This window comes from Martes martes, assembly GCF_963455335.1.
Source record: "Martes martes genome assembly, chromosome: 14".
NCBI classification, from domain to species: domain Eukaryota; kingdom Metazoa; phylum Chordata; class Mammalia; order Carnivora; family Mustelidae; genus Martes; species Martes martes.
Window position 1 is genome coordinate 80,563,172 of NC_137902.1, and position 14,307 is coordinate 80,577,478.

Below are 14,307 nucleotides of genomic sequence, written 5' to 3' on the forward strand. Positions count from 1 at the left end.
TAGATCCAGGAGGCACAGAGATCTTCCAACAAAATCAACCCAAAGAGGTCCACACAAAGACATAGAAATTAAGATGGCAAAAGGAAGTTATAAAGATGGAATTCTAAAAGCAGCAAGAGAGGGGCACCTGAGTGGCTCAGTTGATTAAGCGTCCGACTCTTGATTTCAGCTCAGGTCATGATCTCAGGGCCACAGGACTGAGCCCTGTGTTAGGCTCTGCACTCAGCACAGAGTCTGCTTGAGATTCTGTCCTTCTCCCTCTGCCCCTCCTCCTGTTCTTGCTCTCTCTCTCCCTCCCTCTAAAATAAATAAGTAAACAAAATCTTTTAAAGTAGCAAAAGAAGACAGTTACATGCAAGGGAAACCCCATAAGGCTTTAAGCTGATTTTTCAGCAGAAACTCTGCAGAGCAGAAAAGAGTGGCATGATATATTCAATGCTGAAAGGAAGAAAAATGTGCAGCTACCCAGCAAGGCCATCATTCAGAATACAAGGCGACATAAAGAGCTTCCCAGACAGACAAAAGTTAAAGGAATTCATGACCACCAACCCAGTCCTACAAGAAACGTTAAAGGGGACTCTGAGTGGAAAGGAAAAACCATAAGCAAGAGTAAGGAAAGTAGGAAGCACAAAAGCAGTAAAAATAAGTATATCTGTAAAAATCAGTCAAGGGACTCACGAAATAAAAGGATATAAAATATGACACCATATTCCCAAAATGTAGGGATGAGAGGAGTAAAGAATGGGTCATCAAATTAATATAAACTCTATATGCTGAAGATATTACATACAAACCTAGAGGGAACCACAGAACGAAAACCAGTCATAGATATGCAAAAAATGAAGAGAAAGGAATCCAAGGACCACTAAAGAAAGCAACTAATCATGAGAAAAGAGAGCAAGAGAAGAAAGGAACACTGGTGGTCACCAGAGGGGAGGTGGGTAGTATGTGGGTGAAAATATATGAAGGAGACTAAGAGTACACTTACCTTGATGAGCACTGAGCCACGGAATGTACAGAATTGTTGAATCACTGCATTACATACCTGAAACTAATATAATATTGTTAACTGTACTGGAATTAAAATTTTAAAAATCTTTAGAACGGCAAATACAGTGTCTGCTAAGCACCAGGCACTGTCTAGACCGTGGAAGACAGAGGTGGCGGCTGAGCAGGGAATGGAGAACTCGTGCCCTCTCAGAGCTGGGCCTGGTGTTTTAAGAACAGGGGGTTCCATTTTACAACGGAGGCTGTGTCCAGGCAAGTCACTGTCCTCTCTGAGCTCACTTTACTCTTTTTAAATGAGGAGGTTGGATAATGGGATCTCTAATATGATATGGTATTAGGACCATATATTATTATCATATTATGATCAATATGATAATATGATAGTATGATCTCTAAGCCCTAACGTTCTGATTCTAGCACCATAAGAATCAAGTGTACTTCAAAATCAGCAAGAGTTGCAGCAACATACAGACTTCAGGGTGTAAACACTGTTATCCAGAGGGAAAAGATGACATGTTTTTAAAAAATGTTTTAAGGGGAGCCTGAGTGGCTCAGTCATTAAGCATCTGCCTTCAGCTCAGCGCATTATCCCAGAGTCCTGGGATCAAGCCCTGCGTCAGGCTCCCTTCTCAGCAGGGAGCCTGCTTCTCCCTCTCTCACTTCCTCTGCTTGTGTTCCTTCTCTCTCACTGTGTCTCTCTCTGTCAAATAAACAAATAAAATCTTTTAAAAATATTTTAAATAGTAAAATAAGTTCCTTGAGTGGCTCCCAGAGATCAGGAAAGCAGTTTACTTACTAGAGTACTTGTTTATTATAAGAGGCTGTAACTCAGGAAGAGCCAGATGGGAGAGAGGCATAGGGCAAGGTATGTGGGAGTTCCCACGCTCTCTGGGGACACCACTTCTCCCACATCGCCATGTGTTTACCAACCCAGAAGTACACCAAACCCTGTCCTTTTGAGTTTTTATGAAGGCTTCGTGACACAGGCACAGTTGGTTCGATCTTGGTTCTTGATCTCCAGCACTGTCCCCTCCCCAGAGGTCAGGGTGGGGACTGGAAGTTCCTAACCCTCCAATCACAGCAATCCTTCCACCCCCCCATCCTTGGGCCTTTCCCAAAGTCACTTCATCAACACAGTCAGGTGTGGCTGGAAGGGCTTTGTCTAGAAGAACAAGGCACACCTTTCACCTTTAAGGCTCTGCAGCTGTTTCAGGAACCCAGGACAGAAGACCAAGTATTATCACCGTTGCTTGCTTTGCCCCCAACGTTCCAAGTTCCCTCTTCGGTCTGAAGTATACCCTTTGACTCTTCCTTTAAAGCCGGTCTGCCAGCTATCAGTTCGCTTGGCTCTCCTTCATGAGAGAATGTCGTTATTTTGCCTTCATTCCTGAGAGAGATTGCACTGGAGACAGAATTCTGAGTTGACAATTGTTTTCAAGCACTTTAAGGAACGTGTCACTTTTTCTGGCCTCCACAGTTTCTGCGGAGGAAATGGACGGTCATTTGAATTATCCCCTCTAGGGAATGTTTCATTTTCTCTGGCTGCTTTCAAGACGTCTTTTAGTTTTCAACAGTTTATGTTGTATCTCGGCTTGGATTTCTTTGGGTTGAGGCTCAGCTTTCCTGGGCGATTGTCAGCCATCATCTCTGCAACGTTTTGCAGCATCATGATTTCTCTTCTCATTCCGTGACTCCTGTGACATGACCCTGGAATTTTTCTTTGTTGTTCAAATTGGATGATTTATATTGATTTAGGTCTTTCTCTTGTCATCTCTTGTCATCTACTAAGCCTATTCAGTGAGCTTTTAAAAATTTTAGTTATGTACTTTTCAGTTTACTGATCATTTCTACTTTTTTATTCTATGTTTTTTAAAGATTTTACTTATTTACTTGAGTGGGTGAGAGAGAGTGAGAATGCACCTGAGCCAGGGGAGGGGCAGAGAAGCAGATCCCTGATGTGGGACTCAATCCCAGCACCCCGGGATCAGGACCTGAGCCGAAGGCAGACACTTAACCAACTGAGCCACCGAGGGGCCCAATAATTTCTACTTTAAATGTTTATTTCAAGTGTGTTTTGTTGTGCCCTAGTTTTCATGTTCGAGAGACCACCAAGGAGCCAACACCGATGCAATCACACGAGGGTTTATTCGACAAGCTTAAGCTTGGGCCCAAGTATACCCATCACAGCAGAATAGGGACTTGGACCCCGAACCAGATTACAGCCGGAGTTTTTAAAGGCAGAGTAGGGGTGGACTCGGCAGTAGGTGATTGGGCCATGACTGCTGGCCCTGTGTTCCTGTTTTTTCTGACATGATTTATTACAACGTTAAGCTATCCTATTCCCTACTGGTCTTTGGTATAGCGTGTTGTTTTCAAAACCTTTGGTCAGCCTTCCTTGAACCAGGGGTAAATGAGTTGGGTAGGTGAGGACAAAGGGGGTGGTCAGAAGGGCTGTCATGGTAAAGGAGACTGTCAGGATGTTGGAGGCCAGGTATTTGTCAAGCGAAGGCTGCTTTTCCCTCTAATGAGGCCCTAACATGAAGACAATTGGGAGTCTCCTGGTGGAATGTCACATATCAAACATCCGTGTCAGTGAGTTTTAGGTTTAGAAGAAATTTAACTTTATTTACATTTCCTTCTGCCTCAGGATCCTTCAGTTTTATGGAGGGGAGGGCGACATTAGGGCTTGAGGAACTGAGTTACTTGTCTCTGGAAGTTGGGCTGTTGATAAGATAGCTTCTTTGTTGTAAATCACTAGGACATTTGGAGACCGAGGGAGACTCCTGTCTTGCAGGATTGTGATCTCTGCAAGTTAACTATTTGTTTTTCTTTTAGGGCAGCCAGGGGTGCCTGAGGAATGTCACACATATTACAAGGGGGTGGGTGGAGAGGGGGTGCAAGGTACCAGCTTTTGCTTTGTCCTCAGCCGGCCTCCTGCTCCCTCATCATTCCCCCCTGAACAATTTTGACCCTTAAATCTTTAAGGTAGTTGAAGGTGGAAGGTCTCATCTTCTGTAACTTCTTCATGCTGAGTAGGGGCTGAGGGAGGGAGGATCTCGTGGAAGGAGGCTGGGACACGAGTGATTGTGTCTGCATCAGGGGTGTTACTGGACACAGATGGCATGGTAGGTACAGGGGAGGGCAGTGGGGAGATAGGGGTTGTCTGAGGTTTGGGCGGAGGAGGTGCTTGCACAGGGTTTGGGCCTAGGTTAACCTGATTATTCTGGGCCGAGAGTCTCAAGGTGAATAGTGTACCTGGGTCCTGGTAGCCGAGTCTTACCACATCATAGATTCTTAAGCCACAAGTAAGTCCTACCTGCCATCTTGTATCTAGTTTGCCGGCCTCTGTGAATTTTAGGGTGATCAGATTACCGGTTTCAGAGGTCTGCGATGTGCGGTTTCTTTTAAGAGTAATTAAATCATCTTTGTAGGGGGCCGTCCATCAAATTTCGCCAGTGGAGACACAGCTCCAGCTGGCACAGTAAAAGTGGGAGGCGCCCCCACACTGCCTTGCCCGGTTTCCTGTAAGGTGTCCTGGGCAAACATAAAAATGTCGTTTGTATAGTTGGTTTCTTAATCCGTGGAGATGGGTGTCCCCAAGTAGTTTTGTTAGATCAAGAGTAAGGTCAGGGAACCAAGCTTGTTGTGGGGCAATTTTTGAGAGGGAATATACAACCTCTGCAGTAGAAACACTTATTATCTGCCATGTTAGGTTAAGTGGTTGGTGGGGATTGGCCCCGGCGTGAGGGGGACATAGCATATGCAACACTAGTGGGGTAAGTGAGAACGGCGCAGTCTTAGCTTCAAGGGATTGTCCTTGTCGGGCTGACATTTCCATTCTGGAACAAAGTCCTTGAGAACAGCGTGTGGGTCAGCTGGCCGGACGTGGGTGTAGTGGACCCAGGGAGTAATCCCGTCGACCTTGAGAGCGGTGGGAGTGGCCAGGATCACGATGTAGGATCCCTTCCAGCGAGGTTGGAGTGTCTGGTGTTGGTGTCTCCGAACGTACACCCAGTCGCCCGGTCGATATCGATGGGGATCCGGGGGTGGCCCAGTCTCGTAGAGGGCCCTCAGCTTAGGCCACACCTGTTCATGGGTTCGTTGTAACATTTGGAGGGAGAAAAGGAGTTGGTGATCATCAAACTCAGCAAGCACCTCAGGTTTTAAATTGGGAATAATAGGTGGGGGGCACCGAACATGATCTTGTAGGGGGTAAGTCCCATCTTATATGGGGAGTTTCGTACCCTATATAGGGCAAAGGGTAGGAGAGTCACCCAATCCCCGCCAGTCTCTAGGGCTAAATTTAGTTTAACTAAATTTAGTTAAGGTCTCCTTTAATGTTCTGTTCATCCTCTCTATCTGTCCTGAGCTTTGGGGCCTATAGGCACAATGTAATTTCCAATCTGCCCCAAGTACTAGTGCCACTCCCCGCGTTACCTTAGAAAGGAATCCTGGCCCGTTGTCTGATCCAATCTTAACAGGAAAACCATACCTCGGTAAGATGTCTTCCAGCAGTTTCTTGGTCATGGTCTGTGCTGTTTCATGTTTGGTGGGAAATGCCTCTGTCCGTCCTGAAAAAGTATCTACAAACACTAGCAAATACCTGTACCTGTATTTTCCAGGTTTTACCTCAGTGAAGTCCACTTCCCAGTAGGCTCCTGGGCGGTCCCCCCTGAGCCGGGTGCCCGAGTTAGATCCATGGGCGGTGGCATTAGTTAATTGGCATGCGTGGCAACTTGCCACAATCTGTTCGATCTTTGATCGGGAGTCTTTGATGGTGATCTTTGCATGTCGCAGCAAGTCTTCCATTTTTTTTGTTCCCATGTGGGTACTCCTGTGCATTTTGGATAGGACTCGCCGTCCCAGTTCCTCTGGTAGGATTATGCTGCTATCTGGAGCTCTCCACCAGTCATGTAGGCATTGTGTCCCGGGCAGACGCCTGATCCATTGTAAGTCTGCATCAGTGTAGTTAGGGTTGTCTGGCAAGCTCGGTGCTCCTGGATCAGGCAGTGTGGCCACTAAGACACGGTCCACGGAAAGGGCTGCCTCTTTTGCCTTTAAGCCGGCCAGCCTGTTTCCCCCGGCCACTGGTATGTCTGCTTTTTGGTGTCCCGGACAATGGATAACGGCCAGTGCCTTAGGCAGCCAGAGGGCCCTTAGGGGCTCAAGGATTTCTGCCTTGTTTTTAATAGTCTTTCCTTCTGCTGTTAAGAGTCCTCTTTCTCTATAAATGGCTCTGTGGACGTGGGCCGTGGCAAAGGCGTACCTGCTATCAGTATAGATGTCTATCGGCTTGCCTGCTCCCATGGTTAGCGCCTTGGTTAGCGCAGTCAGTTCTGCACGTTGGGCAGATGTCCCAGCCGCCAACGGTTCCGCCCAGACAGTCTCTGTCTCTGTGGTCACAGCTGCCCCCGCATACCTGATTCCTTCCCGGACAAAGCTACTGCCGTCTGTATACCAGGTGTCATCTGCATTTGGCAGTGGTCGGTCCTGGAGATCGGCTCTGACTCTGTGCACCTGAGCCAGGGTTTCTTGGCAGTCATGTAGGGGGGTTCCCAGTCAGGATTAGGGAGCAGTGTTGCTGGGTTTAAGGCTGTTGGCGCCTGGAACAAAATTCTGGTAGGGTTCAAAAGCAAGCCCTGGTGATGGGTCAAGCGGGCATTGCTGATCCGTCGGCCCGGGGGTTGTTTGTTCAATGGCATGTGGGGTAGTGACGTATAGTTCCTGCCCTATAGCCAGCTTATCTGCGTCTTTTTTTTTTTTTTAAGATTTTATTTATTTATTTGACAGATAGAGATCACAAGTAGGCAGAGAGGCAGGCAGAGAGAGAGGAGGAAGCAGGCTCTCTGCTGAGCAGAGAGCCTGATATGGGGCTCGATCAGGACCCTGGGATCATGACCGGAGCCAAAAGGCAGAGGCTTTAACCCACTGAGCCACCCAGGCGCCCCTTATCTGCGTCTTTAACCGTGATGGCCACTGCAGCAATAATTTTTAAGCATGGAGGCCACCCAGTGGCCACGGCATCTAATTTCTTTGAGAGGTTGGCCACCAGCCTCTTCCAGGGGCCCATGTACTGAATTAGGACTCCCTTCGCCACCCCTTCCTTTTCATCCATATAAAGGTGGAAGGGCTTAGTCAGATCAGGCAGCCCGAGTGCCAGGGCCGAAAGCAAGGCTTGCTTAAGGTCATTGAAGGCTTTGTTCATGACCCCAGTCCATACAGAGTCCTGTCTTTGCTTTGTGGCCTCGTAGAGGGGTCTAGCCATGTCAGCGAAACCAGGGATCCCCAACTGGCAGAGCCCAGCCGACCCCAAGAATTCACACACCTGGCAGATGTTTCGAGGCTGCAGGATCCTCATGACGGTCTCCTTCCGTGCATCTGTTAACCACCTTTGTCCATCTCTCAGTTTGTACCCCAGGTCGCTCACCTCCATTCTGCAGATCTAGGCCTTCTTAGCTGAAGCCCGGTATCCCCGAGTTGCTATCTCTTGGAGCAAGTCCTTGGTGCCTTGTAGGCATGTTTCCTGGTCCTCTGCTGCCAACAGGATATCATCTACATATTGTAATAGAGTCAGATTGGGGTGCTCGGCACGGAACTCACCTAAGTCCTCATGTAGTGCCTCGTCGAAGATGGTGGGCGAATTCTTGAATCCTTGCGGTAGTCGAGTCCAGGTGAGTTGGCCACTGATGCCCTTCTCCGGGTCCGCCCATTCAAAAGCGAAGAGGTCTTGGCTCTTTGGGGCCAAGGGCAAGCTGAAAAAGGCATCCTTTAGGTCTAGCACTGTGTACCAAGTCTTGTCTGGGGGCAAGGTGGAGAGGAGAGTGTAGGGGGTTTGGGACCGTAGGGTGCATGTCCATCACCCATCGGCTGACTTCCCTCAAGTGCTGGATGGTCTATAATCATCCGAGTGCGGCTTTCGCACCGGCAGCAGGGGAGCTTTCCAGGCCAGCTGACAAGGCCACAGTGTGCCCGAGTCTAGCAGTCGCCGGATGTGTGGGATGATCCCCGTCCATGCTGAGAGAGGCATCGGTATTGGCGGACCCTGACTGGATCTGCTCCTGGGTTTAGTTCAATGTATATCGCTGGCCGATGTTGCGCCAGTCCCACGCCCCCAGTTTCTGCCCACGCTTGGGGAAACTCCTGCAACCAGCGGTCAATGTCGGTCGTTGGTGCTGGGGGCGTCTGGTGAAGATGATATTCGTCCTCGAGGTTCATGACAAGCACCTGGATCGGGTGCTCCTCTTTATCCAGACCTTTGCCCCTGTAGGGTGGAAACTAATTTGGGCTCCCATCTTGGTGCGTAGGTCCCGGCCTAACAAGGGGTACGGGCACACGGGGATGACCATGAAGGAGTGGGATACCCAGCCCACACCGAGATCCACTGTTCTTCGGGTCATCCATGAATATTGCTGAGTGTCCATGGCCCCCTGTACCCATGAGGTCCTATTTGTCAACTTCCCTTGAGGTTGTAGCAAGACAGAGTGCTGTGCCCCGGTGTCTACTAGGAAGTTAATCGGTTGCCCCTCCACTTTAAGGGTTACCCTGGGCTTGGGGAGGGGTGCTGAACCCTGACCCCCCAGTCGTTGAAATCTTCGACCTCCAGGATAGTAGCGGAGGCCTTTGGTTTTTTTGTTGGGGCACTCCTTTACCCAGTGGCCTTCTTCCTTGCAATAAGCGCATTGGTTTTTATTCAGTTTGGGGCGTTCTGGACGGGGGCCATCCTCCTTACCTGCTCCTGAAGCCAGCTTCTTGAGACATCTCTGTTTTTCATGTGGGTCATCCGTGGTTGTGGCCAGTAGGATCTTAGCCAGGTCCCGGGTCTGATGGTCACTTATCTTAGCCTGTTTTTCCTCCAGGCTCTCTCTGTTATTGTAGACTCTTTCTGCCACCACTATCAGATCCTGTAGGCTCTTTTCTCCTAGTCTTTCTACCCTCTGCAATTTCCTTTTAATGTCCGGAGTGGCTTGGTTAACAAAAGCCATAACAATGGCAGCTCTGGTTTCTGGGGCCTCTGGATTCATAGGGGTGCACTGTCCGAACGCCTCTATGATCCTTTCTAGGAATGCCGCCGGACTCTCATCTTTGCCCTGTCTTACATCATATACCTTGGCTAGATTGGTGGGCTCGCGTGTTGCAGCCTCGAGACCTCCCATTAGAGGCTGGCGGTAGACCCGGAGCCTCTCCTTACCTTCAGCTGAATTGTAGTCCCAAGCGGGGCGAGACAAGGGGAAGGCTGCATTTATGAGATCGGGGTTCTGAGTCGGCTGTCTGTCGTCACCCAGGACGGACATCCGGGCTTCCACCTGGATTCGCTCTTTCCTCGGTGGTAAAGAGAACCTGCGGGAGCTGCTGACCGTCATCCCAGGTGGCTGGTGGGTGAAAAGAATCAGATCTTTTGGGTTATCGGAGAACTTTGCATGTTGGGTTCTCCAATTGTATAAATCACCAGTAGAGAATGGCCAATATAACATCGGCTGTCCCCCCGTTTCATCGGGGGGGTCCCATGGCGCAGAGGGGAAGGACAGTGGAATCAGCCGGTCCCAGATTTGGGGCTGGGGCTGCCCGATGGGTCCATCCACGTGTCCCTGCCGCCGGCCCACGCATGGGGGCCCCTCCATCTGGGAGGGGGAGCGGCACTCCCTCAGCAGCCCCTGATGCTTCTGCTGGAGGGGCAGACGGGGATGGGGGGAGACCTGGTAGGGCGGTGGAAAAATCAGGTCCTCCGTGGAAGTGTCCTGAAGGACTGGGGAAAGCGGAGTCTTTGGTTCGGACTCCGTTTTCTTGTCAGACTTAGGAGTTGGGTTCCGCAGGGCTAGGATCTCGGATGTAGGTCCTGCTTTGGGAGGGAGAAAAGGTTTAAGCCAGGAGGGAGGATTCTCGATCATGTCCTGCCAGACCATGATATAAGGTACTTGGTCAGGGAAGCTGTGTGGTTTTTCTCTGAAGATGACGGCCTTAACCTGTAAGATAATGGGCAGTTGAAAGGTTCCCTCCTGGGGCCACCCAACATTAAAGGATGGCCACTCAGACATGCAGAAAGTCCAAAACTTTCCCTTCTGTACGTCTGTGCCCAGGTTATGGACTCTTTCCCTGACGTCCGAGAAGTGGTCAATCCTCAGAGACAGAGGGGTTGTCTGTGTCTGTCCCATCACATCCTCAGTCCACACCAAGACAAAGACACTAATGACAATTAACAAGAACACACTCACACAGACAAACGATCCGGCACAGCCGTGAAGACAAAACTGAAAGGAAGTTAAGGGAGGATCCGACCGCAACGGCAGCCGGCTCTCCCCACAGATGAGGACATTGTCCTCCAGGCAGGGGCAAGGGACGTCTCCCAAGACCCCCAGTCGACGGCCCACCAGTGCGCCCGCTTAAGCCAATGTCGATCTAGATACAGCTTGGAATTCCTAATGCAGATTGGAGCTCCCAGAAAGTATGCGCGCAAACAGGAAAACGAGTGCACTCACCAGCCGGCGCAGGACCCTCCAGCTCGGGGTCCTGGGGGTCTCTCAGATCTTGGTGGGACCTCCAAATGTTGTGCCCTAGTTTTCGTGTTCGAGACCACCAAGGAGCCAACACCGATGCAATCACACGAGGGTTTATTTGACAAGCTTAAGCTTGGGCCCAAGTATACCCGTCACAGCGGAATAGGGACTTGGATTACAGTCTGACCCGAACCGGATTACAGTCAGAGTTTTTAAAGGCAGAGTAGGGGTGGACTTGGCGGTAGGTAATTGGGCCATGACTGCTGGCTCGGCAGTAGGTGACTGGGCCACGACTGCTGGCCCTGTGTTCCTGTTTTTTCTGACATGATTTATTACAACGTTAAGCTATCCTATTCCTGATGGGTCTCTGGTATGGCGTGTTGTTTTCGAAAGCTTTGGTCAGCCTTCCTTGAACTAGGGGTAAATGAGTTGGGTCAGTGAGGACAAAGGGGCTGTTCAGAAGGGCTGTCACGGTAAAGGAGACTGTCAGGATGTTGGAGGCCTGGTATTTGTCAAGCGAAGGCTGCTTTTCCCTCTAATGAGGCCCTAACATGAAGACAATTGGGAGTCTCCTGGTGGAATGTCACATTCCTCCTATCAAACATCCATGTCAGTGAGTTTTAGGTTTAGAAGAAATTTAACTTTATTTACATTTCCTCCTGCCTCAGTTTCTTTCAGTCTTATGGAGGGGAGGGCGACATTAGAGCTTGAGGAACTGAGTTACTTGTCTCTGGAAGTTGGGCTGTTGATAAGATAGCTTCTTTGTTGTAAATCACTAGGACATTTGGAGACCGAGGGAGACTCTGTCTTGCAGGATTGTGATCTCTGCAAGTTAACTATTTGTTTTTCTTTCAGGGCAGCTGGGGGTGCCTGAGGAATGTCACACATATTACAAGGGGGCGGGTGGAGAGGGGGTGCAAGGTGCCAGCTTTTGCTTTGTCCTCGGCTGGCCTTCTGCTCCCTCATCAGTTTGTGATTAGTTATTGGAATATTTTAATCATAGCTTCCTGAAAGTCTGTGATGGTATATATTATCTTTTTTTTTTTTCTATTATTTTCATGGCTTTTTACAGGCTGGGTAATTTGGGATTGCAGCCTATGCATTTTGAATGCTACGTGAGGAGATACATGCAAATCCTAGGCAGAACGTTGACATCTTTGGTTTAGCAAGTCGTCAGTCTGGTTAGGTCCAGGCCACAAGTCCTGTGAGTGTTCATTCTAACCTCAGTTCAGTCTTCAAAGCCTTTACAGTACTGTTTGGATCTGTCACCATCTTGTGACCACGGTGAGACCTGGGGAGAGACCTCCCTATCAGCAGAGGCCTCAAATATGTTTGGTATGCTAGTTAGGGTCAGTTTCACAGGTGAACAGTGCGGACCAGGTGAGCAGGTCAGGGGTGAGCCCGAGCTCATAAAAAACTTTGTGGAGTCCCTACTCTGTCTCCCGTACTTCCTGGGCGCTCTAGCCCAACCCTTGCAGCCCACTCCAGTAACTGAGTCTCAGTCCCACCCCCTTGGTGCCACAGCTCTACCAAATGGAAAAGAAATCCCCTTCCCTCGGACTCTCGGCTCCCGCAGGCTCCTATTGGCAGCCAAGGGATTAGCTGGGGCTCCAGCATGAAAAATGGAGAAGGAGGAGAGCAAAGAAAGGGCATCGTCCCCACCCTGAGCTCTAGTCCTTCTGTTTTTGTTCTGCAAGCCCGGCCTCTCCAGGGCCTCTGCACCACTGTGCTCACTTGTGCAACTGGGGCTGTGCTGCCTTCTGGCTGGGAGATGCCCAAGGAATACAAACATGGTAAACTCACCACTTCAGCTGGACTTAGAATCCCGGCGTTCTCCCCGACCTGCTTGGGGCTATTTACGTCTCTGAGTCTTCCGGCGGTTGTGACGCACACGCTGTCCGGGTTTCCTTGCTGTGCTCAGTGAGATCAAAAGGAAGGTGTGCGTGACTCCACTTCTGCCTGGGACACAGACCTTCCCTAGGATACGAAAAGCTAGAGAACGTGTAGAACGTTATTACGTACTTGCGCACCCCCCCAAAGAGCGTCTGTGTAACTCCGTAGATAAGTGTTTGGAGAAAAGGTCTGCGAGTTCACCTACCCAAATTGACACTCTTTTCTTCTTCGAAGGGGGGCAGAACTTTGGTGAGGGAGGGGGGCCTGGAAGAACCTTCACTTTTTACTCTCTGCTGCTTTTTAAATTATTTTAACAATAATTTAACACATTATTTTAACAATTGCCTTGGTAATTTTCAAAACAGGAAGGTGGGAGGGAAACGACAAGGGAAAATGTATAGTTCAACTTACAGGGTATGTACAGAAAGTATTTTTGCTGGGTATGACACATCTTGTGAAACATCGATCTGATGAAAAATCCATTTAGGAGCCAACAAGATCATACATTTTCTTCAACCACTGATGTCCTAATCAGATTTTCCACAAAACAGAAATTTTAGCCTGCAGGATGAATTAACTTTATTCACATTTTCCAAGTAATTGCAATATTAAATATAAGCTAAAAGCAATACATATTTCTTAGAAAATACAACCCCAAATTCTCATTGCCTGAGCTTTGTGATTACAGGTGCCCAGGCTTTGCTCCTTCAGAACGTTAAAGTGAAGTCCGTACTCAAAACAAACATAACGACACAGGGAGACTGTTCTTAAGTACAGTTTTGCTAATTATAAAAGAAATCCAAAAAGAGGTTTCCAGGGTCTTCATGCAGGTGTCCTTTCATCAAAATGGAAATAAGTATTAGAGAAGTAACTTATCTCCACCTCACACTAGTAGGCTTGAAGGGAGCAAATCTGGGCCAATAATCTAGACATGGTTCCTTGCATAGAATTTGGTATTAAGCAGATACTTACACTGAATAACTCCCTATTCATTCTGTTGTACAAAAATCCATTTCAAATGCAAACATTCTGAAATGATCGGGTCACATTGTTAGGATCCCTTTTTAAATATTAAAGTAACTTATCAACAGGCTATAGGATGGACCTTATGAGTCAGGCATTAGCATTTTACTATCAAACCAAATACAGAATCCAGATAAATAAACATTAGCACCATTTTTAATTTAGTCCAGGGTAAAACCATCCACGAAACTATTTTTTTACTGAAGCAGTCGACAAGAAAAGTTGTTTTCACGTCTAACATATGCTTTGGCTCTCTCCCTCTTTGCCAATGATACTTTTAAACATTTTAAATACCAAATACTACAGCATTCCATTTTGAAAGTTTACGCTCAGTCCAGCATTTCAAGTTAAAAGGAGGAGGGGAATCACTACAGATTTTTTTAAAGCCCGCCAATAGCACAGATTTGTTTTGGAAGGTGACTTCTAACAACGCACAGACACCCTTCATGCAATTTAGCTGCAGATCAGTTGGAGTGACCTTGCATACACACCTTTCAAGTTATTAGCAATTTTTATTGAATTAAACAGTGACAAAGCAATTACATATATGAAGTGCCATTAATATGTGCCCACTACATCAGGAGCAACTAAGACAACCTACACCCTATTATATGTTTAGTAAACTTTAAAAAAGTATATGTGCGCTTAGAAATGTTATGGCAGTGGAGGGGTCCATATATATACAGATATATATAGATACATATATAAAACCAGAAGTACCCAGTCTTCTGATACTCCTGCATAAGAGCAGCCTCCTAGGTTTTAAGAGAAAGAAAAAGAAAGAACTGATTCCTATTTACTTCTCATCCACCTTGGTCCAGCAGACTGCTAGCTGTTTTTCAGGATTCTATTACTGTTTTTAATAAAAGTAACATAGCAAACATGTTTATGG